The sequence below is a fragment of the Anabrus simplex genome, chromosome 3, assembly GCF_040414725.1.
Source record: "Anabrus simplex isolate iqAnaSimp1 chromosome 3, ASM4041472v1, whole genome shotgun sequence".
In the NCBI taxonomy this organism is placed as follows: Eukaryota; Metazoa; Arthropoda; class Insecta; order Orthoptera; family Tettigoniidae; genus Anabrus; species Anabrus simplex.
In genome coordinates, this window is record NC_090267.1 from 338,084,475 (window position 1) to 338,094,806 (window position 10,332).

The 10,332-nt window shown below is 41.1% G+C and overlaps 1 protein-coding gene across 1 annotated transcript in view; it reads right to left on the minus strand.

The window, feature by feature from the left end:
* lilli (lilliputian) overlaps positions 1–9,930 on the minus strand; it is a 544,716-nt gene extending 534,786 nt beyond the window's left edge. Inside the window, exon 1 of the mRNA XM_067143209.2 lies at positions 9,606–9,930. The gene's annotated coding sequence lies outside the window, so the exon portion shown is untranslated. The remainder of the gene's footprint in view (positions 1–9,605) is intronic.
* Between the last annotated feature and the right edge of the window lie 402 nt (positions 9,931–10,332).

Consider the following 10,332-nt stretch of genomic DNA (forward strand, 5'->3'; position numbering starts at 1 on the left):
TGCAGTAATTTACTGCTGTTTGTTAAATTCATGAAAAGATGCCAGTCGCATTAATATTTAAAATTAGGCTAAACTTCATAATCGACAACGTTCAAGGTTACCTTTCGGCTAGTAAACCCAGTACCGAGCGAGTTAGCCCTTTGGTTAAGGCCGTGCAGCTGTGAGCTTGCATTCGGGATATAGTGGGTTCGAATCCCACCATCGGCAGCCCTGAGGATGGTTTTCTGTGGTTTCCCATTTTCACAACAGGCTGTACCTTACTTAAGGTCACGGCCGTTACCTTCACAATCCTAGTCCTTTCCGAACTCTCCGTCGCCGAAAACCTTCGATGTTAGTGCGACGTTAAAGAAGCAGCAACAACAAAAAAAAAGAAAAAAAGAAAGAAAGAAAGAAAGAAAGGAAAGTAACCCCAGTATGATACGATAATGAAAAAAAAAGGTATGCCCCCTACAGTATAATAAATAATTACATTAAACAACTACAGTGGTACTCGTGGGGATGCAATAAAATATGATCAGAATGAGGTTGTAACCTACCGTAGGTCCCTTTCCTTTTAAGGATTTCCATCATAAATACTCATTTATGTCGACGGTTGTTATTGTGATTTACGCTTAACCACAACAGCCAAACAGGGTAAACGCTCTTGTTCCGATTTTGTCACCGGTTCGTACGTCACTGTGTGACGATTCTCCTGGTATTCTTTTCGAACTACCCTGCAATCGCTGATAGTGATGCAGGCCTCGCGCCGCAACATAGATGAAGTGGCGCTATTAACACTATGATTATAATGCTCCAAGATTTCGGCTAACAGTCTTTACTTTTGCATTGCTTTTGCACCAGTGATTCTATAATGCGTATTTTCAACATTTTTCGTCATTCGAAAGCCAAGTCCCATTGCTTACGTGACCACTGAAAACATGGCGGACGTTCGTTCAGTTAGCTTCAGCCAGGTAGTGTATCCGCCTCTCTACGTCATTCTAGCTCGTTGGTTCAGATGGTAATAGGAATGGCATCATGGACAAGTAAGGAGGTGCCAAAACCAGGTGAGATCCAGGGGGCAGCGTGGTAGAAAAAATAATTAAAAATCAACAAAACAAAAAACAATCAAGGGATACCGGTTCGCAAGCAATGGTGAATCCGAAACGTGAGAAGAATGATTCCGCCGCCAACCACGGAGCTCGGAGTATCTGTCATCAAGTGGACCTCTTGAACGCTTGAACCAACAAGGCGACAGTATTTAGGCAGATACAGTATTACTTCTTGTATATTCACGTATTCCAAATAATAAACTATTACAGAAACCATCAGCAGTCTCACTTTCATTTGGGCAACTATTGATTCTAGCCAAGTGCCGAGTCAGGTGATGAAGTCCCAACTACCGTCGAGCTATAGAAACGTGCCAGCTGGCGTGGCCTGTCCCACACCTCTTGCAATAAAAAATTAAGGATCCTAACACCTCTTCTTTCTTCAGTCATGGAGCTGAAGACCAAGAATTTTCTATTAGAATGCATAGTTAACTGTGGAATGTTCTGTTTAAAAAATTTACAAATGCATGAACGAGAACAGTCAGTTATGCACAGTGGCGGCTCGTGAAAAAATCAGCCTACGTGCTACAGGAAAACCACTGAATAAGCTTTCTTTAAGTCTGCATATTGCCATGATGACCAACATACTTCAAACCTGTTAATAATAATAATAATAATAATAATAATAATAATAATAATAATAATAATAAAGCTTTTCTCACAATTTATAACTCAGAACAAACAAGAACAAAATTACATTGTAATGCAGGAAAACATTTAGGGCCAGTCAAAGATTCTTTGACTCACCAACGAATTCCTTATTTTTGATTCCAAAAGGAAGATGGATATTTTAATAAGCATTGGTTGGTTTCCTTAATAACAACATTATCATTGCGATAGATTGCCTCCACTTACGCTTTACTTTCGTGACTGACGTTGCTTTCAATCCCAGGCGATACTAATCTCTAGTGGCAGAATCGCTAACCACTTACCACGTTCAACATCAGGGTAGCAGGAAACATCGTGCAGTTCTACCCCCCTTGCGGGAGAAAAAGTAACTATTGACGGGATCAGTGAAAGTTGAGCCCGGTTTATGGTATAGTCCACCGGCTACGGGGTGTGTTGCAAGCTTGGCTGCGCCTGCGTATTGCTTCCTTCAGGCTACAGGCCAGAGCTCATTTCAGATGAGCACGGACTAAGTTTCCCGGCAGAAGAGAGCTAGGTGTTCAACAGATCTTGTCCTGATTTTCACCAAACATAAATTCATACCGTACTCAAAACAAAGAAAAGGCACCAGGATAATTGTACTGTACATAAATAATTCCGTACAGTTCCAAGCTACGTGCTGGAGCCCGGTAGCACGTATTGACCGGCCGCCACTGGTTATGCACTGTGTTGGCTAAATGTTCAGTAGTCATGGTGTACCCTTGGGGAATTAATAGAGCCTGTCTCTAGCAATTGAAGAGCAATAAAACATCGTCTTGATCATTGCTGTAAGTTGTGAGAAGGAGTCTGTTGTCCCAGGATCCAGTGACTTCCTGACAATGAAGGACGATAGCTTTAGTTCTGACGAGCATGATATTTCAGTTAATAATCATTTGACGGATTAATTAATTGATTAACTGGTCCATTCCCAGACCACACATCTTGAAATAGGACAGAGAGAAGAACTAATGAAGATGGTAGCGAGAATACCCAGAGAAACAGATTTTGAGATCTGGTATATTTTCGTCTGTTTGATATAACCTCACTCGTAAACTTTGATCCACCGGACTCATTCGATTATTTATTTGGCCGGGCTGAGTGGCTCAGACGGTTAAGGCGCTGGCCTTCTAACCCCAACTTGGCAGATCCTGGCTCAGTCCGGTGGTATTTGAAGGTGCTCAAATACGACAGCCTCGTGTCGGTAGATTTACTGGCACGTAAAAGAACTCCTGCAGGACTGAATTTCGGCACCTCGGCGTCTCCGACGACCGTAAAAGTAGTTAGTTGGAAGTAAAAGCAAATAACATTATTATTATTTATTCGATTATAATAATAGGAAGGAGGTTGTTGGATTATTATGAAAGTATTCGATTATCCAATCACTAACCCCAACCACTCCTCGGTATGTGTTTGATAGGAGCTAATCTTATTTCTCGTTCCAGTATCCGAAGTTGATGAGCAGAGAAGGCAATCAAGTAATATCTTTCTACCTTCTTTTCTAGCATCACTTAGGAGTAAAATGTAAACAAGATTTCTGAACTCCTGTGTTCCAAGTAAGGAACTTTCTCATCAGTGATTTCTGTGGCCTCTTACTTCGCCCGGCTAAGCTTATGGTATGAAATGTCAAGCTTCCGCAATCCTATGGGCATCAAAACCATTCATCTACTGAAGGGAACGATCGACGATCAGAAACTCTGTGCAACTAAGCAGCTTATCTCCCACATTGGCAGCAATACGAGAGAGGGGTGAGGGGGGATCGCATCTACCTGCCATTTTATGGAGGTTAATGAGGATGACACTCTCCAGGTCTCAAGAAAGAAGTCCACTCATTGAATCTTCTATAGCCGGGCATGAATAGTTCAAACGGCAGAGTGCTGCCTTCTAAGCTCCAGTTCGCGGGTTCGATACCGGGTCATTCATTGTGGTAATTTCATTAATGATGTTGTAAATAAAGTTTACAGGGTTATGAGGACATTTAGGGGTTGTAGTAAGGGTGTAAAGAGATCTTTTGAGATCGACGCACCGAACAAATAGCATTTTAAAACAATAAAAAAAGGGGGTGTAAAGGAGAGTGCGTTTAAGTCACTAGTAACAGGGGCGTGGGCAAGGGAGACGGAGGGGGGTTAAGGAGGATATATCCCCTCCCCATCAGCGCTTGTACTACTCATTATAAATAGATACTAAAAAATAAAATAGTAAAAATACCCGTTTAAAATGTGTTTTATTATTTGTATTATTATTATTACTATTCATATCTCCCACATAAGAACCTCCCTGGCTCAGGCGGTAGTGCGCCGCCCTCTCACCACTGGTTTCCGTGGTTCAAATCCCGGTCACTCCAGGTGAGATTTGTGCTGGACAAAGCGGAGGCGAGACAGCCTTTTCTCCACGTAGGCCTACTCCAGTTTTCCCTGCCATCTTTCATTCAAGCAACACTCTCAAATATAATTTCATTTCATCTGTCAGTCAATAATCACTGCCCCAGAAGAGTGAGACAAGCTTCAGCAGCCGGCATAATTCCTATCCTCGCCGCTAGATGGGAGCTTCATTCATTTCATTCCTGACCCGATGAAACTGGAAACAGGCTGTGGATTTTCATTATTCATCCCACCCCCCCCCCCCCGCCCGTAATTACTGAAACGAACTCCTGCGTAATTAACATGTGTTTATTATTATTATTATTATTCAAACATCCCCTCTCCCCACCTGAGCCAAGGAAAAGTCGTATCAACGCCAATGACTGGTAATTATAATTTCGTGTGGCTATTTCTAGCCGAATGCAGCCCTAGTAAGAGAGACCCTCCGATGAGGGTGGGCGGTATCGGCCGTGTGTAGGTAACTGCGTGTTATTGTGGTGGAGGATAGTGTTATGTGTGGTGTATGAGTTGCAGGGATGTTGGGGACAGCACAAACACCCAGCCCCCGGGCCATTGGAATTGACCAATGAAGGTTAAAATCCCCGACCCGGCCGGGAATCGAACCCGGGACCCTCTGAACCGAAGGCCAGTACGCTGACCATTCAGCCAACGAATCGGACAATGATTGGTAACACCGCAGCATATGGGACCCTCACTAGATTACTTGATTCAAGAACTGGAGAAGATCCTAAGGTAAGCAGCACGATTTGTTCAGGGTGATTTCCGACAAGAGTAGTGTTAGGAGAATGTTGCTAACTTTGAGCTGGGAAGACTGGAGTAAGAAGACGAGTTGCTCGCCTAAAAAGAGGTATGTTCGGAGCTGTCAGTGGAGAGATGCCATGGAAGGACATTAGTAGATGAATACGCTTGTTGAAGCTTTTAAATGCAGGTAGAATCATAATATGAAGATAAAGATGGAATTCAAGAGGACAAATCGGAGCAAATATTTATTTACAGGAAGAGGAATTAGGGATTGGAATAATTTATTATTATTATTATTATTATTATTATTATTATTATTATTATTATTATTAAAAGAATCCGTGGCTCAGGCGGCAGCGCGCCCGCCTCTCACCGCTGGATACCGTGGTTTAAATCCCGGTCACTCCATGTGAGATTTGTGCTGGACAAAGCGGAGGCGGGACAGGTTTTCTCTAGGTACTCCGATTTTCCCTGTCATCTTTCATTCCAGAAACACTCTCCATCAACATTTCATTTCATCTGTCAGTCATTTGTCATTGCCCCAGAGGAGTGCGACAGGCTTCAGCAGCCGGCACAATTCCAATCCTCGCCGCTAGATGGGGGCTTCATTCATTCCATTTCTGACCCGGTCGAATGACTGGAAACAGGCTGTGGATTTTCATTTTTAATAATTTATTAAGGGAGATGTTAAACAAATTTCCAACTTCGCTGAAAACGTTTAAGATAAAACTTGGTAAACCACTGATGGGAAATATGTTAACTGGGTGACAGCCTCAAATGCAGATCAGTGGTGACTGACTGACTGAATGATAATGAGATAAGAATGAATGAATGAATAAATAAATAAATAAATAAATAAATAAATAAATAAATAAATAAATAAATAAATAAATAAATAAATGTTTCATTTTGATTATTTTGACGCAACAAACGAAGGAAAAAATTTCCTATATACACTGATCGCAAACCTAATATATTCGGAGTGATGGTCTGCTGCCACTACTCCTCAGAACGTGTGACCGCCATCCATTGCAATGCAGCCTTCCATCTTACTTCGCACGGAATCACGCATTCGTTGGAATACCCCTGGCTGTAGCCGGATTGCATCACAACATGTTCCCAAAACCAAAAATCTAAAGGGTTATGGTCAAGCGAACGGGCAGTCCAAGGATTGGTTCTCCCGCACCAATCCATCGCTCACAAAAGACCCGTGCTAGGTGTCGCCTAACCCTGCGATGGAAATGGACCGGTGCACCATCATAATAACACGCTAGTAGGTTTACGACCAATGTTTAGGTAGGAACGTACTTACGTCTTTTGTTGCGTACGACCCTCCATAAATTATTGGAACATCGTGATCATTGCCTTTATTTGTTGCGTGCTGCCTCGTCTGTAAATGTTGAAACCCTTTTCAGGGATATCCTGTACAGCAATGTAACAACTGCTACTACTAAGATTGAATAAACTGTATTAATACTCACAATAGCGCGAACTTGCCGATTAATGATTGTTAAGTAGCGTATTTCATTCAAGAAATGGCGGTTTCGGGTAACATGCAACTCGGTGTCTAATATAATATGATTTGCCTTAACAGTGTTTAAAATGAATAAATCAATAAACGAAATATGTCAAGTCTTATTTTTCACACACAGAAGTTATACTTAACAATGGTTTATGGCAACCATGACCACGGCAGATTACACAGCTATTGAAATCCTGTCCGTGTGCCGCTTTTGACCAAGCAGATTCTCCGAAAAAGACGTATTCTACGTTAAAATAAATGAATTTTACTGAAATAATAACTGTCCGTGAATTTAAATACTATTTTGGGGAGATTAATTATATAACGCACAATTTGCATCCCTCGATTTCGAGTGCACAGGATAACAAATCCATTCCTGGTTAAATTATCATATCGATAAGCGCACGGTAACCACTATCAATTGCTCCAGAAAACACACCGCGTAGACGCCCCTTCTGCTCAACACGTGAAGGAGCAGCAGGCCAATCCTCGCGGGAGCAGGCCGGTTCACACCTGCTCGTACAAGTTCAAACGCTTATACGGGTAGCAGTTGTCGACACTGTCACAAGGTTTCCCCCGACATTCAAGGATCGAAGGATGTTACTTGTGAAGCGTTACCCTCGCAAAAGAGGAACGCCTAGAAACCATAACTGTCATGAAGTCTGTAGAGGGTAAACATATCTTCTTTATTCTTGATATGTCAGAATGCAGGGTGACATTCTCATTCCTCATTTAGGTGGCCGCGGTTCGAATCTCACCTAATGTACGTGCCCTACGTGGGATTTTTAAGTGAAGAGACCACTTAGAAATGCAAATCTCATACATTGCCTCTGTAAATGTAGATTATCGGACATACAGTCTTCAGTTATCTGTATCTGATTTTTCGTATTATCCCACGAGGTACTTCTTATGCGAAAAACTTTCATCATAATAATTTGCAATAGTTATGCCACAAACAGCAATGCAAAACTGTCATTTATCTTCCAAGATAACGATCTCGGCAAGGAAGAGGTTATATTCGATGAAAAAATAGATTGACATCAATAAAAATGAGCCAGGGAGCCAAAACCTCCCCAAAAGTATACAGTCTGTTTTTTTTTTTACAAGAAATATAACGGTTATCTAGTATGTTTAGGATCACATAACCTTACGTTTTACATATGGTTCAGCTTTGAGATTTTAAAAATCTGTTATACAAATGTATCATTTTTTGCATCATCTGTCCCATTTTTTCAAGTTGCTATCTATAACTATTATTTTTAGGATGTCTGACCCCATGGCTAAATGGTTAGCGTGTTGGCCTTTGGTCATAGGGGTCCCGGCAAGGTCGGGAATTTTAACCATAATCTGTTAATTTCGTAGACACGGGGGTTGGGTGTATGTGTCGTCTTCATCATCATTTCATCTTCATCATGACGCGCAAGTCGCCTACGGGAGTCAAATCAAAAGACCTGTATCTGGCGAGCCGAACTTGTCCTTGGACACTCCCGGCACAATAAAAGCCATACGCCATTTCATTTCATTTTTAGGATTTTCGCCTAAACTATGACGCATATTTGTTTCTCTAGGCTAAAGTTATTGATTAATTAAATAGGCCTACAAACTAATTAAAAAATATATTTTGCAATTTTTTATCGTTATTTCGGGCACCTTACCCAATAAAATTAGGTACCGGTACTGTAATATGTTAACATGAGTAGTTCGCTGAATTGACAAAAATGTTTGTATTAGGGCTGTCATAATACAATACTAAACGTACAACTACATAAATTAAAATATGATAACGCCCGTAATGCATTTTACAGCTTGAAATTAGCATTATTTCAATAGCGTTTTTGCCCCGAATTACCCTGCCTTCCATTTTTTGGCCCCGTCTTCTGCCACCAATTGTTGTATCGTCGGGATTCTACCGTATTCCAACACTGACCAATAAATTGTAAGGACTTCAATTGGGGTCACTAGCTAATACTTACTTTCTGGATGCTGTTCACTTATTTTCTTAGTAGTTTTTAGTTAAGCGATTTCTTTCTCAAAACGCAGTGAAACGAGAACTATCATAGCAAAGTGTAGCAAATCTCATAAAAGAATGATCATTTGCGACATGTTAACATCTTGCAAGAACCAAAAATATATTGCAGGCGTAAGTATTCCTGCATCGCTTGTTTTCAGACTTTGATACTACTATAGTAGAAACAGGAAATGTTCAAGATTTATATCGCACCAGATATCAAAGAACTGAGAATGATTGTCGATGGGAACAACAGCAAGAAGACACTCACGTTGAAGAGATAACTCAGATAAATTGGATGTAGCTGTACACGAGAATCGGATTATGTAGAACTGCGTGGTGAATAGAAACGACATGCTATCGAGATAACAGACTCGGTCGAGACTAGTCAAACTCTGTATTTATGATTTTACTTAAAGGATCATAGAAGAGGCCACAGTCTGAACAGCAAAGATTCATTCACAGGGGTTCCGTATTACGATGAGAATTAAGACCCCTTTTGTGTTCAAATCTCCTTTATATTGCAGAGTTTTTGGAGAAGCGCTCTTATGAAACTAACTGCATAATTCGGATTTCTATAAATTCCTTCGTGGAATTTGGCAAATAAAAATATAAATTCATGTTCTGAAAAGCATTACTGACAATTCTCAGAATATCCAGGTAATAACGGTGCAGCTTTGTCAGCAGTTCTACTTCGTTCGTACTCCTTAAAGGATGGATGGTACCGGGAAATGTAAATTACTGAATGTCCTTGAAGAAACCGAAATGCTCAAAGAAAGTAATAATGGTAGTAATGGCGGGAATTGTCAACTATTCTTCAATGAGAGTTTTAATTCAGTGTCCTGTACTCTCCTTGAAATACATCCCTTCAAGCTAATTCTCCGAGATAAAACTGTTCTCTCACTCCTCCCGCCAAAGTTGACTTCGCCCCCCCCCCCCGAAACTTCCGCCACACAACAATGAAACTCAGGCTACGGGTCTATCATTGCGGAAGTGCTGATGATGAATATTTCATTATTAGACATGCAAATAAATTACGCTGTTGGTCCAAAATGTATTTTCACTAGAATTACTTGAGCACTTCAACTTAAGAGATCTATGGATTTAATTAACAATATTTAATGCTTAATTATGTCGACCAGTACCATTAGCATGCTACGCAACACTCGCGCGTTGTTTCGTAACTGGCAGTGTGCGCAAGAGGAAAGATTTTGTAGGTCACCTACCTTTCGGAAGTAATATTCCTACTAAGAAGTCATTCTGGACGATAACTGGCTAACGTTGGACCACACACATTTTATTATTTAAACACAAGTGCGGTCACTTAACTGCCGTGGTACTTGACAGGTGGTGCCACTGAGGACGGGGCCACATTGGACGGCCCTAACCAAGATGTGCAACACGAACTACGTAGTACACGCAGTTCCACAAACAAAACAGAAATAACAACTCACAACACCATTACAGAAACACTTCATTAAATCCACAAGTGTCACACACTTCTAACAATACTGTTATTATGATAATCGTTGTTAAGAACACATCATCAACTCGCCAATGACCATCTCGCACCCCACTTCATCTGTACAACAAGGCCATTTATTTTTTGCCGCTTCCTTGAACTGGCAATGAGAGCCTCGTGCCATCTGTTGACAGATTCCTGAATCTCTTACGCTCTCTCAATCGATTCAACACTGACGAACAAACAGAAATAGCCGCTAGCGAGGATTTCTTCCGCGTGCTATGTGCACCCCATTTCTTATTGCGAAATAATGACACCTCGTATGGTAGACGGCCGAGAATTGAATCGCGTTGTTTATTCTATCTGATAACACTTAACAAACGAGACAAGAAACTCTCTCGGCGCGACGTAAAGCAATTTGTAAACAAACTCTCAGTGCTGTCATTTCCTTCCATTCTCTTTCCTCCTTTCTTAGAAACCAACAGATGGTT